The sequence below is a fragment of the Mustela erminea genome, chromosome 16, assembly GCF_009829155.1.
Source record: "Mustela erminea isolate mMusErm1 chromosome 16, mMusErm1.Pri, whole genome shotgun sequence".
Taxonomy (NCBI): Eukaryota; Metazoa; Chordata; class Mammalia; order Carnivora; family Mustelidae; genus Mustela; species Mustela erminea.
Genome location: NC_045629.1, coordinates 69,713,485 through 69,736,596, shown reverse-complemented (window position 1 = coordinate 69,736,596; position 23,112 = coordinate 69,713,485). Strand labels below are relative to the sequence as shown.

At 41.9% G+C, this 23,112-nt stretch overlaps 1 long non-coding RNA gene across 1 annotated transcript; it reads right to left on the bottom strand.

Annotated features, from left to right (window-relative positions):
- Positions 1-3,175: 3,175 nt before the first annotated feature.
- On the bottom strand, positions 3,176-4,330 carry LOC116575322. The gene is made up of 3 exons (XR_004279713.1): positions 4,167-4,330; positions 3,402-3,703; positions 3,176-3,305 (listed from the first exon to the last, which is right to left on the bottom strand). It is a non-coding gene; the product is annotated as an uncharacterized LOC116575322 (long non-coding RNA).
- Positions 4,331-23,112: the final 18,782 nt, after the last annotated feature.

Below are 23,112 nucleotides of genomic sequence, written 5' to 3'. Positions count from 1 at the left end.
TTATTGAATCACTGTGTTGTACATCTGAAACTAATCGCATACCGTATGCCAACTGTGCTTCAATAATAAAAATAAAAAAATAGGAAAAAAATAGAGTATTAGTGATATATCATAAGACCCATCACACTCCTTCCCAATCATATCTTTGTCCTCCTTCCTAAAGGTAACCCCATCCTAATTAATAACACTTTAGATTAGTATTTGTTTGTTTTGAGGGCATGCATGCGTGAGTAGGGACAGAGGGAGAGGGAGAGAGAGAATCTCAGGCAGGCCTCATGCTCAGTGTAGAGCCCCATCTGGGGCTCAGTCTCACAACTCTGAGATCATGACCTGAGCAGAAATCAAGAGCCCGACACTTAACTGACTGAGCTACCGAGGCGCCCCTACCTTAGGTTAGTTTCTGAATGTTTCTGATTTATATTTGAATGGAATCACACAATGTATGTTCTGTTGCATCTAGTTTCTCTTATTCAAATGAGATCCATTAGTATGTCTTCAGGCAGCTGTAGTTTCTTTTCATTTCTATGGAGTACTCCATGGTGTGGATAAGCCTTAATTAATTAATTTATTCTATTGTTGATGATATTTGGGTTATTTCTACTTTGGGATTATTTTAAAATAATATTGATAAATATACACACATATATAAGTATGTATGCATATATTTTTATTGTGAACATCTATAATTATATATAAAAATGGAATAATATAATGAGTGTAATATACCCAAAAATCAGCTTCAAAAATCATCAATATGATCAATATGGTTTTATCTTTACTCTCCCCCCAGTGTTCTCTCACTTCGATTATTTTGAAATGAATACTAACATCATATAATTTTATTTCTAAATACTTGAGTGTACATCCCCTAAAGATGAATACCCTTTTAAAAAAACAAAAAACCATTATCCCATCTAAAAAAAAATGTAATTTCTTAATATCATCAAATATGTAGTCTGCATTTACATTTCCTGATTGTCCTATATCTTTTTTTTTTTGCATTAAAAAAATGGATCTAAAAAAGTTCCAAGGGTGCCTGGGTGGCTCAGTTGTGAAACGTCTGCCTGCAGCTCAGGTCATGATCTCAGTATCCTGGGATCGAGCCCCGCATCAGGCTCCCTGCTCCACGGGAAGCCTGCTTCTCCCTCTCCCACTCCCCCTGCTTATGCTCCCTCTCTCGCTATCTCTCTCTGTCAAATAAATAAAATCTTTTTTTAAAAAGTTCCAAAAGTTACAATTAATTGATAAATCTCTTATGTCTTCTAGTTTGTATTTTCCCCTCTATTTCTCTCTTTTTGATCCTTATACATTTTTGTGGAAGAGACTGGGTTGTTTGCTATGTGGAGCTTCCCACATTCTGAATTTCTTCTGACTGCAACCCTTTTGTCCCTGCCCCTGCATTTCATATGGATTGAAAGTTAGATCCGGAGGCTTGATCAGATTCAGGTTTGGTTTTCAAGACCACTTTACAGATTGTAGTGTATATTTCTATTCAGAGACATCTGATTGGTTATGTTTCTTTTGTAAGGTTATAATGTACTGCTGATCTATTTTTAAAATATAGATGTACTCTGACTTTTCTTTCAACTCGGATTTAGAATTACAGGATTTTTCCTCCTTTTTCTTCTGTCAAAGTGCAGTTGATATACAGTATTACAGCAGTTTCAGGTGTACAACATAGCAATTTGACAATCACATACATTATGAAAGTCTCTCCATGTTAAGTGTTCTTACCCTCTGCCACCATACAATGCTATTACAATATTATTGACTATGTTCCCTATGCTGCACTTTAGGATTACAAGGTTTTTTAATTTAAGTTCATTGATCTTAAAAACTCTGTCTCCTTCCAACCATGCCATAAGTCTCCGTTCTCAATTATACCACACTGTGGAAACTATTGTTTGTCCTATAGTGGCCAGAGAGCAGTCTCAGAATATCAAGTCAAATGCTATTACCAACAATAGGGTCCCTGAAAGCAGTGAAAACATTTTTTTTTTTGTAGTTCCTTTTTTCCTTAGAGTTTATGTCACTGGGTGATGTCTGGTCAAATCATGGAGTTTTAAAGAAAGCTCCTTCCTTCCTGTGTGATGGTGACATGATTACGCCATTAACTGGATGCGTAGTTAGGTTCATTTATTTCCTTTCACTTTTGAAGTGTACAAATTGTTTTTCTAATTTAGTTTTAGCAAGTTAAAATACTTAGTTTAATAATAGAGAAAAGAGCTACATGATCCCACAGGCATATGTGCCAGACCTATTTTTTACTTTCTTTGGTCTTAGTTTTATCTAAACACCTTAGAACTTTTTTTTTTCTTTTTTTAAGTAGGCTCCACATCCAACATGGAGCCCAACGTGGCGCTTGAACCTACGACCCTGAGATCAGGACATGAGCTGAGATCAAGAGTCCAATGCTCAATCCACTAAGCACCCAGGTGTCCCTGGTACTTTTTTTTTTTTTTTTTTTTTGAGTGAGCGAGAGAGAGAGAGAGAGAGAGAGAGAGCAAGCGTGCGCACACGCCCAAGGAGGGGAGAGGGACAGAGAGAATCTTATCCAGGCTTCATGCTCAGAGCGGAAACCTGACACAGGGCTTGCTCTCACAACCCTGAGATCATGACCTGAGCAGAAATCAAGAACCCGACACTCAACCCAACCGAGCCACCCAGGCCCCCCATTTCTTAAGTTAAAAAACTTGCCCAAGGAAATAGAGGTGTTAAGTGACAGTATCATAATAAAGCCCAGCTCTTTAGGATTTCCATTCTTTAGAAAAGATCTTATTTGTTATTTCTCCAATTACAAAAGCAGGATATTTGTAACCAGTAGAACAACACTGAGCTGTATCAAGAAAACTTACCTTCTCCTGCCCCATCTCTTACTCCGTCCCCTGAGAGGATTAGTGTTAATGCCCGGGTACCCGTCTTCTCTACTTGTTCATCAGTTTAAACACAGACACATTTATGAACAGGGTTTTTAGGTTGCTTATTTGCTGTGAATGAAATAGATTGATATTGATATCACAGCATTTTTCTGGACAATTCCATATCTGTTATCACATCTCTATATCAGTAAATGTGAATGTAAACTTTCCCTCTGATTTCCCATCTTCCGCACAGTGCATACAGAATATAGAACAATTGAGATCAAATTAAGTATAGAGTACTCTTCTTAGCCAGGTTTTACTTTTTCTCTTCTATCTACATTCCTCTCACAACTTGCATCACCACTCGCTCCATATATATGCACAGAAAATCCATGTTAACCATGACGGGGATTCCGTCCACTCTTTTCTCCATGTTCAAACATCCTACGGAAATACGTCAAAAGTATACACACACATGTGAGTTTTTGTCATTGTCTATTTTGTGGAAATGAGATGAATTATACACATTTCTGCACGTACAGCTTTTCTCGGGAATATCTCCCGGCAATCCTTCCAAGTCAAATGATACAGCCATTTCTTCCCTTCAGTGCCTGCTTACTGCGGTGCAGCTGTGTCAAAATTTAGTCACCCATTCTCGTAGTGATGGGCCCATTTATTTCTATTTTTGTCGTTATAAAACACTAACATCAATCAACTGCTGCTCTTAATATTCTTGTACATACGCGCTTACATATTTGCACTTCTTCAGGTTGAAAGTAATTTCTATGTAAAAAGATCTAAAAACTTCAGTGATCCAAGAAAGGTTCTGCAATCTGGCATTGCTGTCAATAAAACAGAAATGATGTGAAAAACTCAAGTATAACAAAAAAAAAAAACCCCATTGCTTTTGATGAAATGAAGACAAGAAAAATAAATGGCATAGGCTAGATGTAAATACATTGTGGGTTATATTTGTCCTTATTTTGTTATTTATCCCCAAACTGTCAGCCCCCCCCCAATAGAATACCTCAACATTTGAGGTATTAATTAGACATGAACATCTTTGATATCTTCCCCACTTTACATCACACTTCACTCATAACTTTTCATGTGTCTTTCCCCTTTTCATTATAAAGATGTATTTGTTGAGACAGGAAGCGAGAACATTTTATTCTATAAGTTTGTCAGTTAGCTTGTCTTGTAACTTTCATTGTTAGGCATATGGTAAGAGAGCCTCAGCCGAGCTCTCTCACCCAGGCCCTTCATGAGAGGTTGATCTGCCTTGTGTCCCAGACTATCGCTCACCTATTAATTTGTTCCCTCTTCATTCACTTGACACACATCTGCTTCATGTTTTCTATGAGCCAGGCATTGGAATAATTTCATTCTTTCCATAAACGTTGAGTGTCACTGGAGTGCCGAGGACTGGTACTAAGGATGTTTGGTTTAATGTGATCTGATTGTAGTCAGAAAGCGTGCTAGTCCATGAAAAAATATAGAAAAAAAATAAAAATAATTCAAACATTGTACAAGTGTTGAAGGAAGGTGCAGTCCAGGGGATGGGAAGCACACAGAGAAGAGAAAACTTCCTCGTAGAGGAGGAAGTGATATTTGGGGTGGGACTTAATGGCTAAGTTCGGCTGAGTGCTGGCACTGGGTGTCAAATAAATATAGACTGTATATTATATAAATAAAATACATATTTATATTAATTGATAATATACAATTTATATATACTATTTATACGATAGTTAGTAACCCAAAATGCAGTTTGCATTTATAACTGTGATCTAATATGACATAAGAAAGAAGTATATTTAAATATATAATTCATTCTACAAATATATAATAAAAATATATAATCCATATTATGTAGAGAAATTTTGGACCATAGGAAAAATACAGGTAAAAAATGAAAGCTAACCTGGGGGAGTACTGGCTCCCTTTAGGGTCTTACCACTCTATTAAAATGTTGATGAAACCTGTGGGGAGAGACAGGAATTTGGGGGTGAAGGAAGGACAGGACTGAAGAAATCGCCATCTTGAAGGAGGGGACAGTCGCTTGTGGGATTTCAGGCCTGAAGCTTGATTATGGTAGAAACTCAGATCGCCTGGGCCAGAAGCCAAGGTTCTGTCCACACTGGTGAAATGAAGATAAGGACCAAGCAATTAGCTGGTGAACTTGGCTTAAGCTGATTGTTCTGGTCATTGAGATGATTCACCCCAAAGCAAACCTCAGCAGCAGGTTGATGAGAACAACGTCATATTAATGCATCGGCCTCCTGCTTTGCTGGCTGAGGCTTTCCAAGGCTCCCTCCGACCACCAGGACTCTTCCCAGGAGCTGCCTGCTCATGCATGAAAGAGCTTTTGCCTGCAGGTGTTTTTCTGACCCACTACCTCAGTCTAGAATATTCCCTTTAGCTGTTATTGCCCATAGCACCTAACTCTCTCACACCCCCACTGCTCAATGATCTCACCTCCCCAAGATGGCAGCCAAGATTACTGGGGAAATTCCCGCTCTGGTGATGTGCACACAACGGAGGGAACAGAGGAGCTTCTGGCCCATCCTTTAACCAGAAGAGGGATTCCAGCTCCCCTCCTGGCAAGAATTATACTCCCCCAACCTGAGTAATCAGAATGGAACAAATTTCGAAAATCATAACAGACTGAGCCCCTTTCATGCACAAACCCAGGAAAGTTTTCTAGCTGTGAGTAAAATGATAGAAAACAACTTCAAATGGGTCTATTAAGAAATCCAAATTAGGTCAATGGTGAGAACTCCAATAGAAAATCTAAGCCAATAATTGGGTTTTCCTCAACTGCAGTGAGGAATTGTCCACGTTTTGGCTTCAATTTTTTCCTCTGTTTGCATGGACAGCCAAGGAGGATATTGCTTAATCTATAAACAAAAGAAATCAAGGATGGGTGATTAGGAGGCTAAGGGCTGCTTCTCCAATAAGGATGCATAATCCTTTGCCCATTTGTACCTGAGCCCATTCCAAACTCAGCACACTTCTCCTGAGGGAGCGGTGAATTTGCAGGAGGAAAATCCTGCAACACTAGGACAAACATGCAGCAATGAGTTCCTTCATCCTTTCCTATGGTCAGTCACTACCCAGGGTAACGCAGCCCTGGAGAAAGGCAGATCTCCAAATGTTTCAAATATCCCAAGGCCTGTTGAACACAGAGTTCAAGTTATCAGTAGTATCTGCGACCTGAAGTGTCAACATGGCCCCCAGCAGATTAGGGGGATCAGTTAATAAATGGAATCTGGCTTCAGTGTAAGTCCACTGGGTCCATGGACAAACCTAGTACTGTTTTCTTCAGTCTCCAAATGTGTAATTTTAATAGATCTACTTGGCACTTCACTGAACAGCCACATTGGTCCCTTGGTTTGTGAGGGAAGAGCTATCATTGTGAGAAAGATTAAGTGGAAGTTTTTGAAATGGCCTCCTCCCCACAGTCAACATGGTCAATCCAAAGTAATATTGTACCCTTGCAGAGACAGCAGGTTATGCCTTCCTTAAAGAGAGGCAATAATCCCTTATCACACTTCCTTCAAAAGCAAATGCATCCCGGAGGGTGACAGCAGACTCCCGCAGTGGGTAGCCTTATTGAAACCGTTGTGTTAGAAGGAGGATCTTAGTTAGATTAAACCGTCATGGTCTCAGGCACATGGCATGCCTCCATTGATCTGGTGAATCTGGGTTTTTTTCTTCTTTTTTTTTTTTTATCCCTATTAGAAAGGAGAATGAGAAGTAGTTTGAATTTACATGAAATGCACACCAGCATACAGTTACAGTCTTGCCCCATAGAGAAGGATAAAACTATATGCCAAATGAGCATCAGGACCCAGCTGGTAAATGCCAAAGGGACCTGGACGAGCTACACATTTCAAAGGACATCACAATGGGTCACTGTACAGATGGCATCCTGTTGATCAGATCAGATGAGCAAGAAGTGGCAAATATGCGGGAGGTCCTGGTAAGTCACGTGTGTTCAGGAGGATGGGAGGTAAGTCCTGTGAAGATTTAGGTGCCCACCATGTCAGTGAATTCTGCCTAGTTTTGAAGGCAAGTGGACAAAGGCACAGATACAGCCTGAGAAGGGCGGCGTGCCTAGGAGCTCGGGCACTTGGAAGCTCAGGTCATGCCTCCAGGTCAGCCATCTAGATCAGCAGAGATGCTCGCTGAGGGTGAGGGCACTCCAGCATGGAGAGTGGAGGAGGGAGACCATGAGTATTAGTTGCTTCCTGGGGACAGGCTGCAGTGGCAGTGGCTGGTGCTTCCCCCTTTGCTTTTTTCCTTTCTACAAAGGGGCCCAGGGGCAGATTGTAGGGGAACCTGAAGTATCCTCTCCTTTGGGACTGAACATCTTCTGGCTGTTGCTGGAAGTGTTGGTGACTGACAGCTCGTCTGGGTCCACACCCTGCACCTCCATAGATGCTACTGTCCTTAGCAGAAGAAAGTTCCTCCCCTGCGGTCCTGTCTCCTTACCTGAGCAGCCTCCAGGCAATTACTAGTTAACACAGGGCTATAAACGCCTGGCCCCTTTGCCCCAAGTGAGACCCACTCCTCAGTACCATCCCACCTCCAGAGTCTCCCCGAATGGGCTGAGACCTTCACTGGGATTGTATCATAGTCCCATTCTGGTCCCTTCACTCTCCCACAGCTATTGATCCTCCAAGCATCCAACATCCTCCTCTCCAATGAGGAGAAATAATATTTCTGTATAAGCCATTAGAGTCGGCTTCCCATGGAACCCAACCATCAACGCATAATAACCTTGCCCAGCTAAGATTTTTTAAGAAAACATTTAAAAATATCTGAAATGTCATCTTTTTCAAAACCCCAGACATCATTTATGAAAGAGAAGCCTTTAATGCCATCACGTGGTAACACAACACACCATTATCGGCACATGAAGATCAAAGAAAAAAAGGGGGTATTGTAGGGGTTACATAATACCTGGATGTTGCCAGGCATGGGAGAAATTTCTGCTATCCTTGAGAACAATAAAGGGAATGTGTGACTAATATGATCCTAGAATCATAAAGTTGTTCTGAAAGAAATTTATAGTGGCATCAGCTTTATATGGATAATAGCCAATTATTAAGGGCGAGGTCTTCAACAAGCTTCTTTCCCATGTTACCCCTCTTATTCTTTACAATCATCTTTGAGGTGGGTAATAAGACGATCACTGTCACTTTGCAGGAAATTGAGACTTGCAGAGGTTAATCTTGTCCATGATCACACAGCCAATCAATGGCGGAGCTAGATTTGAACCCAAGACACTGATTTCTGAGCTTGAGGGCTTCCAGAGGTTCTCCTGCTCCTTACAGGAAAATGTCTGGACACTTAGATATGAAGGATTGCACTGTGTAATTCCTTTCCAAGCAAAACCTTTCTACCAGAATTACTTGTACCCTGGGAACACATACCTTATTTTTATTAGATGCTGTTTATGGGAAAAAAAGGTTTGTTTTACAGGGATTGACTCATGTTTGCTGGAACATACCAATTCTTTATAATAAAGGATATCCCTACAAGTCTGTCTCAACTGCTAGCAAACTCTGGCTCGGTAAAGAGGTGACAACGATGTGGGGCTTTAATATTACCCCTTTTAATAACTATATGTTGAAGATGTGGTGCTCAGGATTTATTGGCTTACAACTGACATTTTAAAGAAATTGTTTTATTGCATTTTTAAAAAAGCTTGTAGCAACTTACATTCTCATCAGAAGCATGTGTTTAGGGGAATTGTAATTAGCGAAGGAAAAACGTACAGTGCAGAAGAGCAATGCCCAGGGCCTCATGAGATTTATCATTGTCTAATTGCTTCCTAAGCCAAAGTTTCTTACCAAATTATTTACCCCCTAAAATATACACTTCATTTTTATAATAAAGCTGATTTAAAGAAAAAAAAACAGAATTTGCTTTATAAGGATGTACTTTGTACAAACAAATGCAGAGCATATAAATTTTTATGATAAATGATATTTCTATACATATGGCTTTATAGAATTTATAGGCAATTTACATATAAATACAAACATTACATAATATATGCATACAGTTTGCTTACCATTTATGAAGGGTTTACTGTGTGGAAAGCAGTGTTCTAAGTGCATTAACTCATTTAATCCTCCCAAACGCCCTATTCAATGAAAATCTATTATATTTTACACATGGAGAGAATATGGCGCTTTGTCCAGATGAGAAAACTGAGGCACAGCGAAGTTAATGAACTTGACCCAGAGCATATAGACCATGACTGCCAGAGCTGGGTTCAAACTCAGGCTCTCTGGCTCCAGGAATCTCTATTCTATTGGAGTTGCCAACAGGTCCAGTGTGGACAGACCTTCCCATTTTTTCAAGAAAATCCATGAATATAGACAAAATCTCCTAATTGCTAAACATGAGTAAAAATTTTTAACAGCGGTATTTTGCAAGCTACACAGACTCCATCTGTAGCCCAGGTATGGCTCATGGCCACCATTTTGTAACTTCCGACCAGAAGGAAGATGAGGAGGGTGGCCTCGCAGATGCTATGAATGGAAGAGCATTGGGGAAGTGGCCTCATTCCTCTAAATATCTCCCCTAGTGTGGCCTGAATTTCATTATTAGTTTATCTTCCAAATTAAAATTGAGTACTCTACGTTCATTTAATAAAACTATGGCAGAGAGTGGGAACCTTCTAAAATCCATCACCATACTGTGAAAAAAGTGATCAGATATTGCAAGCCCTCCTACTAGAAGGAGACATAGTCCAGTTTTTTAAAAAACTACCTAAATGGGTTGGACCCAGTGGCCCAACGGAACCAGATTCTGCTTTTGGCTACGGTGCTTCAGACTTTCCTTGGCGAAGACTTCCTCAGGCCTCCCTCCTCCACTGCACCTGACTCCACCCCTTTTTTGAGAGATGATTTTATGAATTAAGATTTTTTTAGTTGTAAGTGAAAAAACTACTCAAAGTGGCCTATATACGAGAGAGAGAGAGAGAAGGAGAAGGTGCTGGAGAGAAGGTATTGGTTCCAACTGGAAACTAATCTCTGAGCAGTCTAGGTCAGACATGTCCTGTAATCCCTTTCCCCATCTCCCAGCATCATGTTCCTGAGTTGCCTCCATTATTTGTCAGGCTTTCCCAATAAAGTGGGCAAGGTGACAAGTAGCAGCGCCGGTGTAACTTGTACCCACCCGGCAACTCTCCAGAAAGAACCTCTCCCACCCCACTTCACAGTGGCCTTGGCAAAATTTATGAAGTGGGCATTCTGGACATGGGTCATGTGTCCATTCCTAAACCAATCACCGTGGTGGGGGTGGGGAGTGTAGAACCCTCTGATGGGCTAAATCTGGTTTACAGGTCTCCTCTTCTCCCCCAGAAGCCAGAATATTGGGCCAATCCCTTCTAAAAAGTCATGGGCTTGGAGTCGAATGCATGAGACAGACTTCAGAGTGAAAACCTGAGGGCCTCTTAGCGCAGGAAATGGAAAGGGATATGGGGCAGGTAAAATGCTCTCTCAGATTTCCAGGGAGTCTTGGACAGTTACCCAGTTTCCTTGCATTTGACCAACAAGGAAAAGCAAATCCAGGGGCAAATGAAGCACCTTCAAAGCTTTTCTTCCTCGTGAACCCAATCTCATTAGCTCAGTTCCTGTTCTGGGTTTTGGCCTCAGACTTTGGGCCCCGGTTTTACTGCTGATGCTGATCTCAGGGTTGGGGTCCGCCTCCCACGGGCTGTGCTTCCTCTTGGTCTCCCATCGAGGTGCCCCTGCAGTGTTCACTGCTAATGTCCCCTGCAGCCAACAACCTTGCGAGCTGGTGGTGAAAACAGGTCAGAAGCACAGCCCCAACCTCATCTTCTTGCCCAGGCTTGCCTGCTGTACTTCCTTTCTTAAAAGATGACTGTGGCTGAGCTTGGCTAGACTACTGCAACATTTATAAGACCTGTGATTCGGGCTCAACCTACCTACCTCTGTCTTTCAATATAGCTCTTTGTCATTACAGTTGGCTTCTTTCCATTCCCTCGAAAACCAGGAGCTTTTCTCCTGTACCTTTGCAGATTCTCTTCCATCCCAGGTGTGCCTTTCCTTCATTGCTGCCTACTGTTGTAATCCTACCTATGTAGAGGAGCTTTGCCTTTTTCTGCTGTCAGTACTCACCATCACTCCCTTCCTATTAGGTCCAGGGTGTGGTTCAGACACACTGTTTCCTTATTGATGCTCTGCCTGGATCATCTATCCATTGATAAAAGTTTTAATGTCCCCTACTATTACCATATTACTGCATCAACATGGATGGGACTGGAGGAGATTATGCTAAGTGAAATAAGTCAAGCAGAGAAAGTCAATTATCATATAGTTTCACTTATTTGTGAAACATAAGGCATAGCATGGAGGACATCAGGAGAAGGAAGGGAAAAAATGAAGATGGGAGGAATAAGATGGGGTGATGAACCATGAGAGACTATGGACTCCCGGAAACAAACTGAGGGTTTGAGGGGAAGGGGATAGGTGGTTGGGTTGGCTTGGTGATGGGTGTTAAGGAGGGCATGGATTGCACGGAGCGCTGGGTACTATATGCAAGCAACGAATCAAGGAACACTACTGATGATGTACTGTATGGTGACTAACATAACATAATAAAAAAAGAGAGAGAAAATGAACTTATTATTTCAGCTCTCATCTCCACCAGTCATGTTCACTTGATGCATTTTCACCCTTTTTTAGAGTCTTAAGAAACACATCAAAGATTTCAGGTTCCTTTCCTTTTTCCTGGTCCTGCTAGTGAGGCCATGTGGATAATGGTGACAACAACCATATTTACACAGTCTTCGCTAAAAACCAAGCCCCAAGCCAGCTGCTGTCCATGCAGTAATAGGTCATTAAGTGTGATTATGATCCCATTTATGAGGAAACTGAGGTCTGGCAAGCTCACATGACTGTCCCAAAGTCCCAGAACTGGTAAGACATGGGAACTGCTGTGACCCAGTGTGCTTTTCATTGCTCTCCACCTCCTCATGGAGATTCTCCAAAGCCATGAAATGTTTAAAGGATCAGAATAAACACAAGGAGAAGCAAGGGGCTGAATGATGATCTCAAGAAAATAATCAGCTCTTGGATGGCTAAGAATTCTCTGCATTTTTTTTTTTTTTTTGACTTAAGTTACACATTTTATGGGAGCATCTTACCTGGACTGTCTGCAAGTGTTTATTCGTTATGGTGTCTCTTTTTTAGAAAAAGTATTTATTTATTTATTTACTTATTTGACAGGAGTACAAGCAGAGGGAGGGGCAGAAGGAAAGGGAGAGAGAGAATCTCAAGCAGACTCCCCACTGAGCGTAGGGCCCAACAAGGGGCTCAGTCCCACCACCCTGAGGTCATGACCTGAGCCAAAATCAAGAGTAGGATGCTCAACCAATTGAACCACCCAGGTGCCCACCTTGAGGCCTTCTAACTCAGTAGATATCGTTCACTTGAGCGCACATAAGCTTCACAGCTCCAGTGTTTAAAACATCTAGAAACTATCTGCTGGTGAGAATGCTGTAGATCCAGAGATGAACACGCCAAATCCCAGTCCATATGAAGCTCCCCGCTGGTAGGACCCCAAGGTTAATAAAAACCATGCCCAAGGATAAAAGAACCTTAGAGGTACCAGCAATTCCCCAAATACACACTAGGGTGACTTCACAGAGCAGGAGACTGGAAGGATGTGTGGGCAGGGGGTGTTGCAGGTAGCAAAGCATGGTGGTTAAAAGCATGGTCTCCGGAGCCAGCTGCCTGGATTGAAATCTTGCCTGGAGCACCTGCCAGCTCTGGGATCTTGAGCACGTTGCAGTGCCTCTGTTTCTCCATCTGTACAATGAGGTCATAGTAAAGGTAGTCACATCATTAGGTTCCTGTAAAGAGTTAACATTTGGGGCACCTGGGTGGCTCAGTGGGTTAAGTGGCTGCCTTCCGCTCAGGTCATGATCTCAGGGTCCTGGGATCGAGTTCCGCATCAGGCTCTCTGCTCAGCAGGGAGCCTGCTTCCCTTCCTCTCTCTCTGCCTGCCTCTGCCTACTTGTGATCTCTCTCTGCCAAATAAATAAATAAAATCTTAAAAAAAAAAAAAAGAGTTAACATTTGCAAAGTCTTAAACAACCATCTGACACCCAGTGAATGCTCTGTAAGTGATGGCTAAGCTAACGTGTCCGAAGAACAGGGAGAAAAGAGTGCAGGAATGTGTTCCAGGCATGAACCCGTGGCTCCAAGTGAGGAAGGGGGCTGGAAAATAGTGACAGTGCCTGACCCAGGGGGCTGGCACATCAGTTGCACAGAGGAGGGGATTGAGGAAGATGTTTAGGATGGACTTGAGCTAAACCACCTGGGGAGAGGTCAACACCACTCCCCAAAATGTGAACCGTCCCGTAGATGCAAGGCATCAAATTTCCCAAGGAGTAACCCCAATTTGGAGCCAAAGATGTTTGCAGCACGCCCTGTTGGCTCCCCGAGTTAGGACAGAGAAAGGAATAAACTAAGGGAGAGCACCTTGAGTGTTTCTAAAAGGAGAAACCCAGAGAAAATTATTTTGACATGAATTTTTCAAAAATAAGCTCATAGAAGGGGAGGGAGGGAGGCCTGTCCTGTCTGAGGCGGGCTACATGTGTCTGAAGCAGCCCTAATAGAAAAACACTGGCACCTGGAATAGCGCACAGAGTCAAGAACCCTAAACCAGAACGCCATTCTTGCCGTGTACCCCTCAATGAGTCACAGAAGATTTCTGGTTTTCCAGCTTTTCCACCCTCAGAATGTGGGCAAAACCTCCTTTCTCTGCTAGAAAACTTATGATGTGAAACCCTTCACAATGAGGAGGTTGCCATGTGCTGGCTAATAATGCCGCATGTCAATATTCCCAGAGCCCCTCCCATCACCATGCATAATCCCCAAAGCCATGATTAATCCCTTTTGAAAGCTCTGAACACATTTCACTCTGTTTACCTCTCTCCCAAGAGGGCACAGTTGATTAATTCTGAATTTCTCAACTGCCCTAAGTTTAAACTTGTAAATGGTGATATGGTGATTCTAACTGGTTCAAGGTTGTATGTATGTCCTGGCACACCCAGAAGCCTCAAACCCACAAAACAGGTTCACCCAGTCCTGGATTCCCTGATGAATGGAGAGAGGAGCCCCTAGGACAGGCTAAATTTAATTCTCTGATAACATGTGTGGCAAGGGAGGGATGCTTTTTCTCATTTGGGAAGCCTTTAAAAATTTTGAACTAATAATATATTTACATTGTAAAAACACTAGATCATGTAGTCCCCCAAGAGAAAGAGAATGCAAATTACCTACAGTCTTACCACCCATGAAATCTAGGGTTAGTTAGGTAGCTTATGTAATCTTTTGTTAACTTGCTAAGGCTGTACTGTCATATAGCCTTCCAGACTTCTTTCTATATATTTTTTACAAAATGGAATCTTACTCATTCTCATCCTTGTTGACGTTTTATTATTCTCTAAGTTTTTTCCAATTGAAAATATACAATGAGCATCTCTCTGTGTCCCAGTGTTGCCTACTAGCACCATCTTTAACGGTGAACTGGCATTTCACTGTATAATAATAATCAGAACTCTGTTGGAGATAGAAGTCCAACTCAAACTGGTTTAAGTCCCAAGGAGGGAATTCATTCCTGTGTAACTGAAAATCTGAGATAGACTTTAAGCCTGGCTGGACACAAGGATGCAGATCTCAGCCGCCCTCATCCATCCCCTCCACCTTCCTCTGTGTTGGCTGCTCTCAGGTGGGCTCCCTTTGTTGTCTGCTTAAGTCTTACCAGCCCCATGTCCAGCCGAGAACCCCTCTGTCCTGATTGTTCCCACAAAAAGTCTTTGAGTAGACTCCCATTGATGTAGCCTAGTTACGTGCCCATTCCTGAATGACACTATTGATCATTGTCAGGGGTTAGAATGCTCCTACTTGTCAAGCCTGGGTTCCTGTGCCCTTCATGCAGCTGAGTTAGAGATTAGCTCCTACCAGCACCAAGAAAGGAACTCTATTTCTCACTTAAAGTTGGGGTAGTATTGCTGCTCAAAAAAAAAAAAAAAGAAGAGTTGCTAGGCTGACCAAAACTTATCATGTTTACTACACAGAATCATCATTCTCCTTTACTGAGAATTCCATATAAGCCTGGCACTATGCTACACTCTACAGTATTTCATATATCCCTCAAATAATCTGTGAGACTGGGGTCATTGTTATCGTCATTGAATCTGGGTCTTAGCAAGGTTAAACAGTTTGCTCAAGGTCACAGAGCTAGTCGGGGGCAGGAGTAGGGCATGAGCCCAGGTTGTCTGATTCTGGAGTTAATCTCTACAAGTGCCATGTTTTTCTGGGCAGATCTTGGTTTATTGGACCAGTCTCTGTCTTGATGGAGCTGAAGAATCATTGACATTGGATACCAGAAAGAGTAAATAGGAAACATAGGAGGTGAAGATCAGGGTGAGAATGGATAAAATTAAGATTATCTGCAGGGTTATGGATACTGAGTAGGGCAAGGTCTAGGCTATAACCAGGGCAGTGTGTAGCTAAGATATGGGAAAAGAAATCAAAGAACTAGGAGATGCTAGCGCACTGGAAGGATTAACCATGTGGACACTGAAATCACCAAAGTTAGGTTAGGCATAGTGATGGGGAGAATGCCAAGCAGCCAGGAGCTAGAATCCTCAGGAAATGATGGAGACGTCACCTGGGTCTGGTGACTACTGCACCCGGGAGAAGTTGTGGGTGATATCATCTCTTCACATGGTCTTCAGACGTGGTTCTCAGGGGAGCACCAGGTCACACTTAGAGCAAGAGGGTGAAGGGAACAGAGAGAAAGGTTTTTGACAATCAGAAGACATTGCTGATGATGGTCAATGGATTTCCAAAGTTACTCTGGGAAGTAGGAAGCTGGGAGATGGGGCAAAATCCAAATATATACAGAATCTTGGTGATGCCCTGGAAATTTGGACTTTTGTGTAGGGCTTTTCAGAGATAGGGATAGAGAGCATTATGGGTAGATCCTGACGACCCCAAGATAGTGGGGGTGAGGCAGTGAGTGTTGCCAGTGAAGAGAGGATGAGAGTTCTGGGTCCCCTATTCACTCCTTCCAATGAAGGTGTTTGATTTTTCTTATCAGGGCTATTTATAAGTAACTCCAAATTCCAGTTCTCTCCTGAAAATTTCTCTAGGCCTGACACATCTTCACTTTGGCAAAGGAAGTCTTGATAAAACAAAACAAAACCAAGCCCTAAAATCAAGATCAAAATAGAAAATGATATGAGACTCTATAGGATATAAAGGACATAGGCTTCACTACTTTTATGGCCAAATGGTATTCCATTGTATGTATATTCTACATTTTGTTTCTACACTTGTCAGTTGATGTGTATTTGAGTTGTTTGCATTTTTTGCTATTATGAATAAAGATACTACAAACATTTGTGTACAAGTTTGTGCATGACCATATGTTTTTAGTTTTCTTGGGTGTATACCCACCCTTACGAACTCTGTGTCTATGTAGAGAAGAAGGAGTCTAAGGAACTAAACTCAGGTCTCTTAAATAATGTGAGATCCCTCCCCTCAAAAATTGCATTTTCAAAATAATGTCTGCCCATTATGGATGGAAATGCAAAGTTCCAGTTCATTACTAGAAAAAAAAAAATGTTACCTTGAGCTGATTACTTGTGCACAGAGTCCAGAGGAAAACCAGGCAGTCCTTCCTTTTACTACTGAAATTGCATATTCGCTCATGCAAAGTCCATTTGCATGGGCTTCTGGGAGCCCATTTGGCAGGTTATAAAAACGCTCTGCTCTCCCCACACAGACCTGCCCTTCAGTAAGTAAATAAATATTAATTTAGGTGCCGAAGATGCAGTGCAGAACAAAATAAATACAATCTAGTTGAGAAGAGAAAAATTAACCAAATGTTTACATGTCATGAAGACTCCCGGGGTGGCTCACAGAATACAGAGAATTGAGCAAACAGGCCTGGCATCATTGGCCTAGAAATCAGAGCCAGGGTGTCCCGGGTGGTGTGAAGGACTTGCTCCTAGTATCTTGTCTGAGTTGTCTCTGGGTTGATTTCCTTTATTTTCACAGGGAGTTGCATGAGCAACTTTGAACTCCCAACCTGTTGCTTAGCTCCACTTCGAAAATCTCCAAAAGTTTCTCACTGGGCAAAGGAGTGAAGTCTTCTAACTGGTCAACATGGGTTATACGCTACCTATGTTGTCAGAAGTGTAGAATATGTTACCCAAAAAAGGAGAGAAGGAACAGACAGAAATATAAAAAGCTCAGTGCATGGCCAGTCCCATTTTTTTAGGTTAGGGTTGAGAAGGAATGTATGGCCAGCGGTAGTGTAGATTTTGAGATGCATCAAAACAGGAAGAATGGGCAGGGCTAGATTACGGAGAACTTTACGCCGTGCACTTTATCTTACTGCCCTTGAGAAGACACTGAAAGGCTTTGAGCAGGGTAGGGATATGTGCTTTAAAGTTAATCAGTCTCAAAGGTAGGAAGAGGTGTTAGAGGGCTTTGTACTTGTCCAAGTGAAAGATGATGGGATTGAACGAAGGTCATGAAGAGAAGAGATTTAAGCTATGTTGAGCGAGAAGCTTGAGCAGCTCAGAGATGTGACCAGTGGACAGGGAGGGGCAAGTATAAACACACTCCTATTTGATAGGTCATCAAGTTCATTTATGACGAACTTCAGGATCAAGGCAATTCAAAATCAGGCCAGAGAGAGTTGAGCGTTGCAAATAAAAAGTAGGACCCTGAAAAACAGTCTGAGGGCTTTGAAGGGGCAGGTGGTGGGAAGTTGGGTGAGCCTAGTGGTGGGTGTTATGAGGGCACATACTGCGTGGAGCACTGTGTGGTGCATAAACAATGAATTCTGGTACACTGAAAAGAAATTAAAAAAAAAAAAAAAAAAAAGCAGGAGCCCCAGGATTTGCCCCCGGGATTCCTGAAATGTTAGGAAGCCAAAATAAGTATATAAGAAATATGTATTGTAAGGTCAATTAAGTCAAATGTAATAAGTGAGATTGGAAGGAAAGGATACTCTCATCTGGTTGGCTGTTGAGGGCAGACATTATAATAGAAAGACAACCGACTGGAGTTTTAAAGAATGGGAAGGATTCCTGGGACCATTTCTGACAAAGGAAACAGCATGAACAAACACATGGTAATGGGAAAACACATGGTATATTTGGAGAGCAGAGAATGACTCTTTTGACTGTATGTTAAGAAGTCATGAAAGATAAACCAACAGAATGACAATACAGAGAAGAGGAAAGATTGTAGCCTTTTTTTTTTTTTTTTTTTTTTGGAGAAGACTTTAAATAAAGGAGACCATTTAAAGGAAAGATACTGAGTTTCATTTGGAACATATTGCATTTGAGGCAACTGTAGGATATCCCAGTGGAGATACCCAGTGGGCAGTGATAAATTACCATGGATTTTTCTAATGAGAGATGAGGGCTGGAAGATCGAACAGATGTGTGCCTCTGAATGCGTTTGTTTATACCTCGACTCGTTCAAAAAATTATTTGGCATATGCAGATTTGCACTAATTTAAATAGACAAACTAAAGAAAGGAAAACACAAAGATACGAAATAAAATTGAATTTTTTAAAAAATATTTTATTTATTTATTTGACAGAGAGAGAGATCACAAGCAGGCAGAGAGGCAGACAGAGGGGGAGGGGGGAAGCAGGCTCCCTGCTGAGCAGAAAGCCCGATGCGGGGCTTGATCCCAGGACCCTGAGATCCTGACCTGAGCCAAAGGCAGAGGCTTAACCCACTGAGCCACCCAGGTGTCCCAAAATTGAATTTTTTTAAGCCGTAAGGTTAACCCATCATCTCATGCCATAGGTTCTGTCAGAGATGGACCCCAAATTTGGCTTTGAACTTCCTAGCAGCCAAAGCAGCCAAAGTGAAGGGGGAAGCATGATTAGTTGTTAATTGTTTTCTAATAAACATATCTGCAAATCTCCTGGACAGAGGGAGAGTTGAGGATTCTGATGGGTATAAGACAGCTCCAGAAGATCTACTTGATGCTGTCCTCATCTGGTGCTCCTGTCATTCAAGAGCACATCCATCTTGAAGTTAGATACAGTCCTGTATTTGTTCTGTCCAAGAAAAGTAAGCCCAATTGGTGTGTCATATTTCCAAATGGAAGATTAAAAGACCAGGATGCAATTCTCCATACACTCTTTCCTATGCTAAAGGGACTCACAATACCAAGGAGAAGGAGATACGGGGGGAAAAGGAAAGAAAAGGAAATGGAGAATGGACTGTCTGGTAACGTCTAATGTAGAGACAAGAAGAGAAGCCAAGATAGAAAAGAGAAGGAATTGGGGAAAATACCCAAAAAGGAGACTATGGGAATCATAGTATTCTAAAAACTAAGATGAAGACTTTCCAAAGGGAGAGACGGAGATGAAATGCTTGCCCACAGGCACACAACCAAAAAGTGGTAGAACTAGAATTAGAGGCCACTTCTTAATGACACGGAGACCTGTGCTCTTAACTGCTGTATTAAGTTTCCTTCTGAGGCGAAGGGAACTACAGGCTCTACCACTTTCCAGCTGTATATCTAGGGCACGGTTACCCACAGTTTACTCATCTGTAAAATGGGGAAATAATAGTATGCCCTCTTGCAACATTGTAAGGATGGGATTATATACTGTCTACAATGTACAAGGATTTATGGTTCTGGGCTTTGAAGACCTGGGATTTGCAACTGTGATATGAATACCATTTTTATCTTTTAAATCTTAGAAAAAGGAAATGGAGTTTCAAGCATCCTTTCCTGGAAACCTCACATCTCCAGACTCTGGGACCCACCAAGGGCCTGTGACCTGGGCAAACTTAACCTGCTTCAGGAAGTTGGAATAAAATCATAGCGTTGGCCAAGATCCTCACCTCAAACACTAAGAAGCGATCTTTTGGCAGGAAAGGAAAATAGTCTTTATTCCTCAACCCTTGGATATCCATTTGAGCAAAAGCCCCATTTTATGAAACAAAAGCAGTGATCTAGCGAAAAAAAAAAAATTTTTTTTTAATTGTGTACCTAATAACAAGAAACACTACCACTTTGTGAATGTTATATGCAGACACTATCCTAGGGGTTTGCACACATCTGTTTTGTTGATCCTATGGTTTGAACGTCAGAGGATATTGAGTAGTAATTCGGTCTTCCCTAATGTTTGTCACCCTCTCTGTCTGCCCACTCTACCCACCATCATTCCACTTAGGTCCCCACTTAGGTAAGAGGCTTTGGGAACTGGTAAATTTGGGGTGTTTATTTACAAGAATGCTTTGTATTAGATCAGTTCCAGAATGGAAGATAATGTGAAAGATAATTCAGACCTACTACATTTTCAGGACCAAAGTATTCATCCTGTCTTCAATACCTGAATATTTTTAATAACCAAACAGGTCCACCCCTATCAAAGAAGAAAATCCTTTCAAGACCAATGTGTATTCCCACCTGTAAGCCTGGCCGTTGAAGTGACTTCTTCCTGAAACCCTTCAGCCTCTGCCCTCAGTCGAGTCATCCTCTTCCCCTGTGCATGGGTGCCTTCCTCCCCTCAATACAATTTCACCCAGCTTAGTGTTTATACAACAGCATTTACTGACATCTACTACATGCCAGGTGCTGTTCTAGGCTTTAGAAACGAAGACGAATAAGACAGTTTGGCTAACAGGGATAAGAGCCCAGGGACTGGAGTTAGAGCTGACCTGAAATCCTGCTTATAAGATCAATCACCTTGCATCAGGTACTGGACCCTTCTGGACTCTACCTTTCTCCTCTGTAAAATGGGCCAAACAATAATTTCTATTTCAAAGGGTTGACGTGATGTCTGCATGAAACAACGAGCATAACGTTATTATCAGAGTGTTTGATGCAAGACCGGCACTTGTAAATGACCGCTAATGGATATCAGGACATGTGAGCACACTGGTACTTTGGCTTAGAGCTTTCCTAACTTCCTAAGTTAAAACACAGGCAATTAAACTCTAGCTCAAGGATCACTTGCTCAGGGAAGCTCCACCCAGACAGGATGTTGCCTGACTTCACAATCTCAGCGCTGTCTCCCTTTCTTGATGATGTGGCCACAGCTGTGATTCCACCTGTCTCCGTGGGATTATTACTAACTTAAGTCTGTCCTCCCGCCCTCTCCCACTGCCCCATCCCAATCAGACCATAGCTTTGTGAGCCCAAGGATCTGGCTTATTCTTATTAATTGTTCCAATGCTTGCACTTCAATTTCTAAGAATCAAGGAGGCACCCAGGAAGTATTCAAATGAATGAAGACACAAATGAATGGACAAATAAAGAGCGTGGAATATTAAACATTTTCATTATATTGGGGGAAAAATCACAATTTTAGCCTCCAAAAAACCAGTTAGCAACTATTAAGGAGCTGGAATGGAATCAGGATGGGATAAATAACTTTGTCCTGACCTTCTTGGGGAGAGGGGTCACGGCAATGTGTAGAGCAGAAAGAGGCATGCAGCTCGCCGGTGCAGGTCCTTTGAGAAAAGATCATCATAGCTCATGTCTCTGCAGCTCATTGCTCCAGACATTGCTCTAGGGACCTTTATACATATTAATTTATTTATCCTTTACAATCCAATGAGATGGGAACTATGCAGAAGGGTTAGCTGATCTGCCCTGGGCTAATGTGATGGAGTCATGCTCCCTTTTGGGGTCTTGTTACTAGTACTCGGGTTTTCTTCTCCATGACCTTCTGGATTTGGACCCTTTGCCTCCTTTAGCACATGCCCTAGCTCAGGCTTTGTGTGTTTCTGACCATTAGTAACCACAGACTTTATCTCTTACCTTCCAGCCCTTTGATATGACTTGATTTCCAATGTTCATGAGGGCATTAGTGCTCACATGACCCTGGAATATTTCTATGGTATTCCTAGTCACATCCTAATGAAGAAGACCAGAAATATTCATCTCCCACTCAGAATTCCTTTTCTGACTTGAATACAGTTGTCTCAGTTGTTCACCTGTCATTCCTAGTAGAGACTCATGGAGCCAGCTGGTGTCTTCAAGGTCATTTAAGGGAATTCTCCACTGAATTCAGTAGTCTACTGAACGGTATCCCAGAAGAGTGGTTTTCTAGCCTCTGTATGTACACTGCCACTGTTGGATAATTTATCAGCCACAGATAGTCCGTTCCATTATTGCCTGTTGGAAAAGGTCTTTTTCTACCAAATTTGAAACTTCACTCCCTATAGTTTCTCCTTGTTGGCCTTTGCCTATCAAGCAGTAGAGGGACAGTCAGAACTTCCTGTCACAGTAGGAGAGAATATTTTATTACCAAAGCTGTTAGAATTTCTACCGTTCAATGCTAATAAAAGCATATCGACTTGTCATGACATTTATCATTGTGTTTAAATTCTGCAGATTATATACTGCCTCATTGCCTGTGCTGGGAGGACCTCTCACACCATGGTCCACTGGTGTGAGCAGGGTTGGTTCCTCCTGAGAGCTGCAAGGAAAGAATCTGTTTTCAGCATCTCTTGTTGGCTGGAGAACGGCCATCTTCTCCCTGTGTCTCATCACATTATCTTTCCTCTGTGTTTGTATCTTTCTCTTCACATGGCTTTCTCTTTACAAGAACACTGGTTGTATTAGGTTGAGGGCCACCTCTACTCCAATATGACCTCATCTTAACTAGTTACATCAGCAACAACCCTATTTCCAAATAACGTCAAATTCTGAGGTACTAGGGAGTTAGATTCCAACATATCTTTTTGTGGAGGGATGGAATTCAATCCATGTCAAGAAGTAACCATAATGTCCACCATAAAATACATCTGAAAACTGGCACGTAACTGAGTTCAGCCTACAGGTGTGATTTGACTTGTGTAGGGAATTGTAGAGCAGATTCAGCTTCTGACATTGGAGGAATCTGTGTCCTTGACTTGTTACCTAATTCACGACTCATCTCCAGAGAAGATTATGCAAAAGTCATGTCATAGCACTGAGTGAGCACTGTAACATTTTTGGCAACAGCTTCATGTGGTGGTAGAAATCTACATGCTTGGATGATGCACCAGACTGAATTTCATGAGCCAGTCAGCAGGGTGGCAGACCCAGGCAGTAGGTCTATATGTAACTATGTAACTAGACCTGGATCTTTTGGGGTAAGGTAAGAACTTGCAAATTTTTCCTGGCCATAGAGATAATTCATTCATTTATAGATTCA